The sequence below is a fragment of the Rhinolophus hipposideros genome, assembly GCF_964194185.1.
Source record: "Rhinolophus hipposideros genome assembly, chromosome: 20".
Lineage (NCBI taxonomy): Eukaryota > Metazoa > Chordata > Mammalia > Chiroptera > Rhinolophidae > Rhinolophus > Rhinolophus hipposideros.
In genome coordinates, this window is record NC_138066.1 from 40,259,473 (window position 1) to 40,271,923 (window position 12,451).

At 41.2% G+C, this 12,451-nt stretch overlaps 1 pseudogene across 1 annotated transcript; it reads left to right on the plus strand.

Moving 5' to 3' along the window:
* The first annotated feature begins 11,008 nt into the window (after positions 1-11,008).
* LOC308488742 (glyceraldehyde-3-phosphate dehydrogenase-like) lies at positions 11,009-11,989 on the plus strand (annotated as a pseudogene). The gene has a single exon. The product of its transcript is annotated as a glyceraldehyde-3-phosphate dehydrogenase-like (transcript).
* Positions 11,990-12,451: the final 462 nt, after the last annotated feature.

The window sequence follows — 12,451 nt, forward strand, 5'->3', positions numbered from 1 at the left end:
TAAAACTTTATTTATAAAAATAGGGGACAAGCCAGATTTGGCCTGTGGGACATAGCAGAGCACAGAAGGATAGGGGACAGTGCGGATGGAGAGGAGGTGGCAGAGTTGAAAAACATTTGGGAGGCAAGATTATCAGGCACTGATGACTGCTAAGAGCACCGCCACTCTACTGTGACCTTAATTACTCTAGCATGCCCGTGGAAGCCGGAGCTGAAACTGTGCCAAGAGATGTAAAGGCATCCTCGAGGCTGGCTTTCTTCATCTGGGCTGCTCCTCCTCCTCTTGGCTTCCCTGGATTGTCACCCCGACTGTTTATCTTTCTGTAGGTGTGTCCAGCTTTCTGTCTAGCTCAGTGCTTCTCCAGCGTGGCTGTGCCTTGGAATCATCCAGGGAGTTTATTACAAATATCTCTGTCTGGACTCTATGCCAGATGTATTAGTCTGCTCAGGCTGCCATAACAAAATATCATAGATGGGGTGGTTTAAGTAACAGAAATTAATTTTCTTACAGTTCTAGAGGCGGGAAGTCCAAGATCAAGAGGCTGTCAGGTTTCTGGTGCAGCCTCTCTCCTTGGTTTGCAAGTGGCCACCCTCTCACTGTGTCCTCATATGGCCTTTTCTGTGGGCTTGGGGGAGAGGGACTCGTGATGTTTCTCTTCTTATAAGGACACCACATCTATCAGATTAGGGCCCCACCATTAGGACCTTATTTAACCTTAATTACCTCTTTAAGGGCCTTATCTTCAAATACAATCACATCAAGGGGTAGGGCTACAACCTATAAATTTGAAGGGAGTACAATTCAGTCCTGTAATAATGAGATTTATAATAAGAAATATATATTTGATCTTTGCCCACTGTTCCTAGCACAGAGCTCCTAAAGTAGGTGTCTTTTGTTATGCATAACAAGTCCCTTCCAACCCCACAGAGTTTAAGCAAATAAGGTGACTTTTGGAAAGCCCCTAAGGATGGAGGCTGGGTACCAGAGGAACCAACATTGATTAGAGGGTTGGAAATTTCAGTCCACATCCCACTCCACTCCCCCTTTCTGGGGAGGAGAGAGGGGCTGGAGATTGAGTTCAATCACCAATAGTCAATGATTTAATCGATCATGCCTATGTAATGAGGCCTCCATAAAAACCCAAAAGGACAGGATTCAGAGAGCTCCTGGGTGGTGAATCAGAACACGTTCCATACCGGCAGGGTGGTACTCCCCAAACTCCGTGGGAACAGAAGCTCCTGTGCTTGTAGCCCTTCTGGTCCTTGCCCTACGTATCTCTTCATCTGGCTGTTCATTTCTTTGCTTTGTAATAAACCGGTAAGTACACGTAAACTGGTTTCCCTAGTTCTGTGAGTCAGTCTAGCAAATTAATCGAACCTGAGGGAGGGGTCATGGGAACCTCCAATTTACAGCTGGTCTGTCAGAAGCACAGGTAACAACCTGGACTTGCCATTGGCATCTATAGGGGAAGGTGATGTGTTTGGCTTTGCAGTGCTGCCTTTGAGATGCCTAGGAGACAATCCTACATTGTTATCAATAAGTGAGTCTGGAAATTAGAGGAGCGGTCATGGCTAGACAAAGATTTTAGTCTTCATCAGCAAAGAGTTGGGAGTTAAGTGCGTGGGAGTGAATGAGTGGGAAAGAGGGTCAGAAATGGAAACCTGGCTAATTTTAGTATTTAAGAAAGGTAGAGAAAGTTTCCACTGAACAAGACTAGCAGGGAGCCATGTAAGTTAGCTGGAAAACTAGAGGAAGGGATATAAAGAAGAGGTCAATCGTAAAATGTAACCAAGAAGCTAAGTTTTAAAAAAATTGGAAACATCTGGAGTTGACAATTAGCAGGCATTGGCACACCTGGTAAGATGTGGTGGGGCGTGCGGATACACTTGCTTTGTCCCTGCTCTGAACTCTGGAAAGCTGACCGGTATGTGCAGTATCAGTGGATTTCCTGGCCCTTCTGGCTTCAGGCTGGGCTTGGTGAATAGGGAATACAGACAGAAAATCAGAGGGAGGGAGGAGAGCAAAGTCAAGGTGTCTATTTTCTTCAGCTCCCTTGAGGTGAGTCACCATGGGCTGGCTGCAATCCTGATGAAGGCCAAAACTTCTGTGGGGTGGTCCTCTCCACACACCACTCCACAGACCCCTCTCCCTGCAGGCCTAGGCTAGTGACAGCTTCCTGCTTCCTAGGGTAGTGACTTGCCCCCGGGGTGCTACACCAGTTTTTTTTTTTTCTTTTCTTCCTCCTATCCTGTCAGCATCTTTGTAAATAGTTCCTATGTTAAACTCTCCTCAAATGGCCCCCTTTGAGTGCACCCTTTGGTTCCTGCTGGGATCCTAACTCATATAGGACACAATCCAGACTGCAGTGGGTTGGGGAATGAATGGGAGATTAGGGAATATACAGTATTAGTTTGAAAAGCACCAAAGAAAAGTATAGATAATATGAAACTGTATCTACTACCAGGATGAAAAAGGACTATTTCATCACTTGACTTCAGATTTTTAAAGAAATAGAATAATGATGACGTTTCTTTTGTTTCCCATACCAACCCCTATCTCGTCTATCTTCTAATAGAGGCCACTGCTCTCATGAATTTGGTATGAACCCTTCTAGCCCATTTTAAAAAATACTTTATTATTAGTATGTGTGTTTTAGAATTTACCTAAACGCTGCCATATTGTATATATCACTCACAGCTCCTTTCTTTTCTCAAAAATATATTTTGAGAAATTTCCATGTTGACATTTATAGATCTAGGCCCTTTGTTTTAACTGGTGCATAATATTTCACCTTTTTATATCGATTTATTTCCCTATTGGACATTTTTATGACTTCAGTTTTTCTATTATAAACAATACTGTAGTGAACATCTTTGCACCTCTCTCCTGGTATATGAGTGTTGGGGAAATTGCTGATCATAGGGGTTGTACATTTTTAACTTCACTAGACATTACTTAATTGGTACCCTCCCTAATCCCCTGCAAGAAGTTCTACAAAATCCCATAAGCAGTGGGTGCCAGTTCTTCTTTCCTCATTTCATGGTCCACATTTTATGCTGTCAGAGTTTGTGATTTTTTAAAAAAAATCTGATAATTGCAAAATCAGTATAAAAAAAGTATACAACAGTTGATATTAAACATAAATGTTTTTGGAGTATAGAGTACATGCACATGGTATAAAATTCAGAAGGTACAAGAGCATATACAGTGGAAAGTAAATCTTCTCTCAAGCCCTGTCCCTTAGCCACCTAGTTCTCTGCCCTGTTATCTGTTTGTGTGTTCTTCAAATACAGCCTATACAGTTACATGTGCATAGAAAAACATTAAAATAATTCATTATATCTCACTTCTTTAGTCTCAGTAGATTTTACACAGTTTTATAGATTCAGTACTGTTTTCATTTTACCGTAAACCGTGTTTTCAAGTCCCACAAGCATAGGTTTGGGTGACGACTTGAAGAGCTCCCAAGCCCCGAAGTCAAGGACCTATCAGTTCCAAAGGTCCCATCACAGCTGCCCTGGGGGCTTAGGGAATCTCTATATCAAGTTCTATTCTCCTAGGGTTTCCAGTGGAAGCTCGTGGACTAGGTCTTATGATTTATCATGGTGCAGTCAGGGAAACATTCAGAATTCTAGGTGTTCCAAATAGCAACGGGTTTAACACAGCGAATCAGAGGCTTTCACTATTCTGGGAAAGCTGCAGGAGGAGTGGTGGTTAGGATCTCTTTCAGGAAATGTGCAAGTGTAGGGATCGCAAGGGAGCAACTGCCATTGATCTCAGCTGTCTGTAGAACCAACGGGAGGAGTCTCAGAACAAAAGCTATAGGCAAAATCCCATCTGCTGCTGCTATACTTCTGCCCAGAGTTGCTTCCAGTGAACAATAGCTTTTCCTTCTCTTCCCTTACCAGCTCTATGCAGTGCCTCTCCTTAGGGGAGACTAAATGGAACATGTTCTCCCATGGAAAAAGACAAGCACCCAAAAAGGTGGATGTGATATGGAGTATCCACACAGGGCAACGAGCAGGGTTCCTAATAATCCCCTCACTCTACACATAGGTGATTTATCAGCCAATTTTTCAACATTACATTCTGTCCCTATTAGAGGCAGACACCATGAGAATTGGCGGGAGAGCTATAATTTATGTCATGGGTTTTAATTTATATTGGTCAATAACAATTAAGTACCTATTTTACACTCCAAATCTCCTAGCTTGTGAGAAAGATGTTGGGAAGAGTAATAGCAAAGAAATGAAAAGACCCAGTTCCTATTCTCAAGAAAGCAAGCATCATTCATTCAGTAAACTTTAAGAACCTACTATGTGTTCATGTCAGACACACTACGAACTTGATATGCAGTCAAGGGATAAAAATCTGCATAGGAATGACAAATACAAAATTCAAGATAGAGATTACCTATGCAAAGAATGGGGACATAGGGTAGCTACAGTTGTGTAATATTTTACACTAGATAGAATGTGCACATTTATGTATTTTGTTTTTACTTCTATGTTTTCCTTTGGCTGAAATATAATACAACTTCTATTTATTTATTTTTTTAAAAGAACTAGGCAGGATCTCTGTCCTTGGGGAGCTTACATTTTAATGGGAGAGATCATTCGTACACATACAGGTGAAATGGACTAAGAATGTCAAAAATTGATATGGGCTCTGCTGTTGTCTCAGGTAGAAAAGTTTCCTGGGAACCAATTTTTATGGAGTTAATGAACTAGGTCAGGAAGAGAGATTATATCTGTGACAAAAGGTAAATTTAGTGATGGTATAAACTTTCATTTTTAATCAAGGTGATCATACTTAAAATCTTTCTTGCTTTGGGAGGAAAGACAGAATAAAGCTAAAGGCCCACCTCATGCTGACTTTCTATGGTTCTACATCCAAAAGAAAACTCTATAGATAAAAAAAGTAAGTGTAAAGGGATATGAGGTAAGGTGGTGAGCTGCAAGAGGTGGAGGACAGGTGAGTTTTGAGACAGGCTTTTGTGGCCTGGAAGCTGGAAACGAGATGTAAGATTCAATATAGCAAAAGGAAAAAAAAAAGAAAAGGGAAAGAAAGCAAGCATTCAAAATTCACTTGCAGTTAAGACTATATATTAGGAGCCATAGAAAGTTAAAAAATAATAAAACATGTTCCCTGGCCTTAAGAAACTTAAAGAAATATTACCCAAAGGCTAGAGCTGTCCAGAATGATGCTAAGTGTGCCATGTGCTTTAGAAGGATGGTCTTCATTTAATTCATACACTGACCCCATAAGGTCATGACGTTTCAGGTGAGGAAATTGAGGCACAGCGCAGTTCCATAACCTGCTCCCCTCCAGCAAGAAGGGGAGCCAGAAGTTTATCGTACCATTCTTAACTGAGGTCATCTCCAAGCCAGACAGACTTCAGTGGACAATGGAACTAATGATGTTTCCTGGAAAAATTTGTCTCTAAAAGGTAGAGGTGTAACTCATTGATTCCTCAGCCCCCTCCCCAAGTCCCACCGATGTTTTTTCTGACTCTATAATATTCTTAAAACCATATTTCCTTCTTCTCCCATCCTCCCTAATCCCCTTTTCTGACCCTCTCCTCTCCCAAAGCCTGCAATACATATACACCAAGTAGAAAGTTAGGCTTCTAGTTTTCCAAATTATCTTCTTTCTTTGAGTCTATGTCGGGAGGACATGGAATACGTACCCCTAAGGATCCTTCTTGACTGTAATTTTTTCCCCCCGTCCTGCGTCATTCCCATCAGCTTACAGAGTTTACTCCTCCCATCTTTTAAAAAATATATTCACTAGTTTTAAAAAACCTGTCCTTGACCCCACATGCTCCTGCAACCCTATTTCTTTATTCCCATTTACAGCGTCGCCTTAGAAAATGTTGTCTGTAGCCAATGTCTCCATTTCTCATCTCCCATTCTCTCTTCAATCCACTTCATTGGCTCTTGTCCCACCCACTCTTTATGCTAATATTTCCCAAATTTATATTTCCAGCCCCAACCTTCCTTCCTTAAGCAGCTACTTGCTTCACATTTAATTTGGATGTTTAATTTCCAAATTAACATGCCAAGAGAGACCTTTATTTCTCCAGCTTGATCACTCCTCTCCCAGCTTTCTTACCTGGCAAATAGCCCCCATAAGGGACCTAGCCAAGAGTCTGGGGATCATCCATTCCCTCAGTTTCCACATTAAATCTACCAACAACAGTTATCTATTCTTCTTTACCTCCAGAAAATCCCAAATCTGTAGCTTCTTTCTATCTTTATCCTTTTCTAAGCCACCATCATCTCTTATTGGAATTATTGTGATAACCACTTTATGTAATCCATTCTTCACATGGTAGCCAGAGTAATATTTCAAAATGCAAATCAGATAACATCACGCCTCTACTTAAAACCCTTCGATATCTTTCCATTGTGTTCAGCATAAAATCTGGCCTTCAAGGCTCTACATGCTCAGGTTTCTGGTCTTCTTTCTGACCAGGTCACCCCTGCCCCTGCCCTCCAAGCCTCAGCCATACTTGCTATTTTTCTGTTCCTTGAGCATGTTAAGTTTGGAACTTCTGTACTATTTACTCTCTTTCCCTAGAATATGAATTCCCTTGATCTTCCATCACTGGTTTATTCCCAATATTTGGGACTCAATTCAAATGTCACCTTCTCAGAATGGCCTTCCCTCACTGCCCAATTTAAAACACGCATCTAGTCTCTATCATCCTGTCCTGCTTTACTTTCATGTTAGCACTTATTACTACCGGATGTTCCTATTGCTCTGTGAGGGTCCATCAGAGAATGCAAGCTCTGCAGGAACAGTACCTTGTCATTCTTGCATTTTGCCATATGCCCAGCACCTAGAATAGTCCCAGCACAATGGCCCTCTCAAGAAATTTTTGTTTAATAGATTGGTGAAAGGTAAGATTCTTGAAATCTAAGACTATTATGACTCAAACTTCCGTAATTTTCCCAACTGCCTAATGACATTGCTACATATCTTATGAGCTCTCAAAATACGATTCATGATAATGAAAGCATAGACAACAAATTCACCTTAAAAAATTCTGGAGAGACAAGGGAAAGAGAAGACCTTAATGTATACGTCCTTCTTAATGGGAATTTCTGATGAAGATCTGTTATGATTTATAGTTATACCTGAATATTGGGATCCAAACCTTTGAAGCACTAAGTGGCTAAGTCCCAAAGGCCAAGCATTCGGCCATGCCCCCAGTCTGTCATCCTTGCCCTCCTTTCCCCGTCGTCTACCCTATAGGAGCAATGAGTATTTGTTTTGAGAATTCTCTTCAATCAAGAAACAGTGCCAATAATTCCACGCCCTGAAGAATTTTCCAGGGTTTCAGAGTCTATATTATGAAATACTGTTTTAAAGTGGGTTACAGGCACTTTTCTATCCACTCTGTAGAACTCTAATAGATTGTGTAATGCCTCACGAAGGGCCTGATGCTCACCACCCACACCTCTAGTCTAAAACTAGGTTATGAGTAAAATGAAAACTCTGCAAAAAAAAAAAAACAAAAATCCTTCTGCTTCTATGAAGTCCTCAGTTCAAGCCATATCTCACAGGCAGGGAAATCCAGATCATGTAACGAGGTCAAGAACCTGAATAATTATTCGATTAGTAGTGAACAGTAACAGACACTCCCTTTGAAATTGTGGAAATTCTCATTTCCATACTAACGCCAAGAGAACACAGCCATGACGTCAGCAGGCAAGAAGACTGAAAGGGTACTTTCCTTATTTGCCTGATAGCTCTTGCCCTGCTTCATCCTGAACAAAGCAAGCCTGCCACACCTATGGTTCAGGGAATTTTAGGGTGGAGGAGGGGTAGGATGGAATGGAGAAGCTTCATCTATTTAAACTATGCATAGTGTGGGAAAGTGCCCAAGTGAAAACAATTGAAGACCAAATCATTTTCCCACAAGGCTGGCAGAGTTGTCAGCAGACTGGTAAGTGTCAACCACTCTGTAAACTATGAAGACATCTCTAAGGCCCCCACCCCACCTTACCCCACCCCCACTGGGGAAATGTCTTCACTCTAAAAAGTTAGCCTGGGAAGATAGCAGTTATCTTCAAACCACAACAAAGCCCTGAGTCCCCTCATAGTGAAATTCCTGTGTTCCACCCTCATTGAGATTAGGAAACTGATAAGACAGCTGTGAAAATAGAGTATAAAACATTCTCTCCCATTCAAACCAGCTGGCACAGTTTGCACTTTTTAAAAAGGGGCCAAGTGGTTGTTATTTTCCATTTTTTAAAAATGGTTATGGACCAAAACACAACTAAGCAACCACACATATTGCAAAGTGAATTTGTCCACCCATTAACTCATATGTAGCTTGTCTGCATGTATGCATTCATTTAAAACTTTGTGTTACTAATATTTTAAAATGCCTACAAAAGTAGAGAATAATACAATGAACCTTGTGTACTCAATACCGAGCTTCAGCAATTATCCATGTAAATCCATTCTATTTCAATGTTTTTAAAATAAAACCTGAAATTCTGCGGTGAGAATGTGCCCAGGTGTCTTATAGGCTATAACATTTGTTATGACACATAATAACTTTGTTAGCGTTTTGGGGCAAGTATAAAACTTTACAAATTCTGACTAGGTACAAGTCTGTCCAAACTATGGAAAAAGCTACATACTACAATTTTTTAAAGGCGGTTTTATCACCTCCAAGACTATCATAAAAGCATTGCCAAAAAGATCTTATCAATTTTGCTTTAATAAACACACACAAATAGTAACTGTAAAATTACTATCTTTGCATACAGAGTGCTTCAAAAGTAGTAAAAGATGTATTAAGCTGCCATAACAAAACACCATAGAGGAGATGGTTAAACAACAGAAATTAATTTTCTTACACTTCTGGAGGCTGAAGTCCAAAATCAGCTGCCAGCATGTTCAAGTTTGGTGTGAGTTCTCTTTCTGACTTGCCTGTCCCCACATGGCGTTCCCACATGACAGAGAGAGAGCAAGTAAGCTCTTCTTATATCTACATCAATCCCATCAAGAGAGCCCACCTCCTTTTTTTATTAAACTTTTTATTTATTTATTTAAGTGTGTTTTTCCAGGACCCATCAGCTCCAAGTCAAGTAGTTGTTTCAATCTAGTTGTGGAGGGCGCAGCTCACACTGGCCCATGTAGGGATCGAATCAGCAACGTTGCTGTTAAGAGCACTGCACTTTAACCAACTGAGCTAACCAGCCACACCTAGAGAGCCCACCCTCTTGACTTCATCTAACCCTAATTATCTCCCAAAGACCCCACCTCCAAATACCATCACATTGGGGGTTGGGGCTTCAAAATACGAATTTAGGGGAAATACAATTCAGTCCATAGTAAAAGACATGTTTTTTTCCTTCAGGTTTAACAACCTTTTTTCTTTACAAATTACAAGTATGTAGACATTATTTATTTGCCAGCAAACCCTTTTTATTCCTGGTGCAAATACAGACTTTAGACAAGTTCATAACAGACACCACAAATTCCATATTAGATAAATTTTGAGTGGGTTTTACAGCATATGAAATAACTATCCAGTCAGTACCTGCCAGACTGTTACTCTTCTCTCTGTGAATACATTTCCCCCTAAATAAACTGACAGGTGACCATAAGTAATAATGTAGGTAGGCTTTCTGAGTCTGTCCCTGGGCCTGAAGGTGGGGCAGGAGAGGGAGGACATAGCTGCTTTCACAGCAAACAGGATAGTTTACGGTTTATTAGAGTTAATTATCAAAGCTTACCTAATAAAACTCAAAATGAATACTAAGATCTTCTAAAAGTAATCTGGCTTTAAACCCTTTGTTTTTCTAAAGATCAGTAATTTTTTACTAACTGAAATCAGGTTGCTTACAAAAAGACCTGGAAAAACAAATCCAAGGCCCTCAAAATTCCCCTTGAATTTTCAAGTGGGTAATTCATGAGTCCACTCCTGTTCCATAGATGCCCAGCTGTTGGTGGCTGAACTGTCCTGCAAAGGTGACACCCCTGGAGAAGTGGTCATGATTACAGAGTACTGTTGAGAGCTCAGCTTGGGGTGAAAAGGGGCATCACTTCTCTTCATAAAGGACTCTCTGACTAATGATGAAAGTGCTTTGGGGACTCAAGGTGAAACCTTGTGAACTAGGAGCAGAAAAAAAGGTACTTTGTGAAGGGTATTTAGGTTGTCAATGCCTAAGATATAACTTAAGAATGATCTGTAACTGATCATAGTAAATTTTGTCTTGACCTTTTCCTGAAAATTGGAAGTAAATTCCTGAAAATCAGAATGCTTAGGTTGAGAAGGAGCAACAAATTAACTGTAATAGAGCTCATTATTATATATATTCTTATTAGACTTAATATACTACATTATTGCAAGGCTAATAGTATGAGGGGGAGTTCAGGAAGTTCTGAATTCAAATCCAGATTCCAGTATTTAGTAGTTATGTGCCCTCAGGCTAATTTCTAAGCCTCCTCATTTTTGTTGTTGTTGTTTTTCTTTTTTAAATCTGTAAAATAGGATAATATTACCTACCTTCACTAAGTGGTTGTAAGGAATAAATAGTCTATGTAAATAGCTTGGCACAGTATCTGGTAGAGAGTAAAAGCCAAATAAATGGTGACTGCTAGTATTAGTTTAGCAAATTGGACTTCAACAATTATAATTAACTATACTTGCAAACTCTGAGTAAAAGATTGCTTTATTTACTTATCTCAACAACCAGAAATACCTTCTCAAGGAGGAGGAGGTGGATTTTTAAAATTTTTTCTTACTGTTTGTATTTCTTTGGTGTATTTTAAAAGATGGTAAACAGTATTTTGGCACTGTATAGTATCCTTCTGGTTCATAGGATTTGGGTAGCTTATTTGTCACTTAAATAAGAAGCTGTGTCTTCTTTAAGTCTTACTTTGCAGGAAATAGTAGGAATATTTACAAACAACTTTTCAGAAAGAAGAAGTAAGAGGCTCTCTGCTCCTCCCGTTTGACAGACAGCCGTGTCTTCCTGTGAACGGATTTGGCTGTTTTGGACGCCTGGTCACCAGGGCCGCTTTTAACTCTGGCAAAGTAGATATTGTCGCCATCAATAACCTCTTCATTAACCTCAACTACATGGTCTACATGTGCCAGTATGATTCCACCCCTGGCAAGTTCAAAGGCACAGTCAAGGCTGAGAATGGGAAGCTTGTCATCAATGGAAAGGCCCAATAGCATCTTCCAGGAGCGAGATCCTGCCAACATCAAATAGGGTGATGCTGGTGCTGAGTATCTTGTGGAGCTCACTGGTGTCTTCACTACCTTGAAGAAGGCATGGGCCCACTTGAAGGGTGGAGCCAAGAAGGTCATCATCTCTGCCCCCTCTGCAGATGCCCCCATGTTTGTGATGGGTGTGAACCATGAGAAGTATGACAAGTCCCTCAAGATTGTCAGCAATGCGCCTGTACCACCAACTGCTTGGCCCCCTGGCTGAAGTCATCCATGATAACTTTGGCATTGTGGAGGGACTCATGACCACAGTCCATGCCATCACTGCCACCCGGAAGACCGTGGATGGTCCATCTGGGAAGCTGTGGCATGATGGCTAAGGGGCTGCCCCAGAACATCTTCCCTGCTTCTACTGGTGCTGCTAAGTCTGTGGGTAATGTCATCCCTGAGCTGAAAGGAAAGCTCACTGGCATGGCCTTCCGTGTCCCTACCCCCAATGTGTCGGTTGTGGATATGACATGTCACCTGGAGAAGGCTGCCAAATATGATGACATCAAGAAAGTGGTGAAGTAGGCATCGGATGGCCCTCTTAAGGGCATCCTCAGCTATACTGAGGACCAGGTTGTTTCCTGCAACTTTAGCAGTGATACCCACTCTTCTACCTTTGATGCTGGGGCTGGCATTGCCCTCAATGACCACTTTGCCAAGCTCATTTCCTGATATGACAATGAATTTGGCTACTGCAACAGGGTGGTGGACCTTAGGGCCTACATGGCCTCTAAGGAGTAAGAGCCCCCTGGACCACCGGCCCCAGCAAGAGGAAGAGAGGCCCTCAGCTACTGGGGAGTCCTTGCCCCAGATTGATTCCCTGACACACCAAGAATCTCCTGACCTCCACTTTCCATCCCTGACCCCCTGAAGAAGAGGAGGGGCTGAGGGAGCCCGACCTTGTCATGCACCATCAATAAAGTTCACTGTACCCAGCCAAAAAAAAAAAAAAAAAAAGAAAAAAAGAAATAAGAGGTAAGAAATTCAGTCAAGGTTCTGGGGATACATACATATCGTGCAACGACATAAATAGAGTCTCAATGTAATATATAATACGACTAAAAATAATAGTTTACATCCCCAGTGATATAGAATTTGCCTGAATGGACTTCTCTGACTATTGCAATCATAGTGAAAAGACCAGCGTGAGCTGCCTGTAGCCTTGGGGTACACCCAATGGGATAACACAGCCTAGCTATGCCT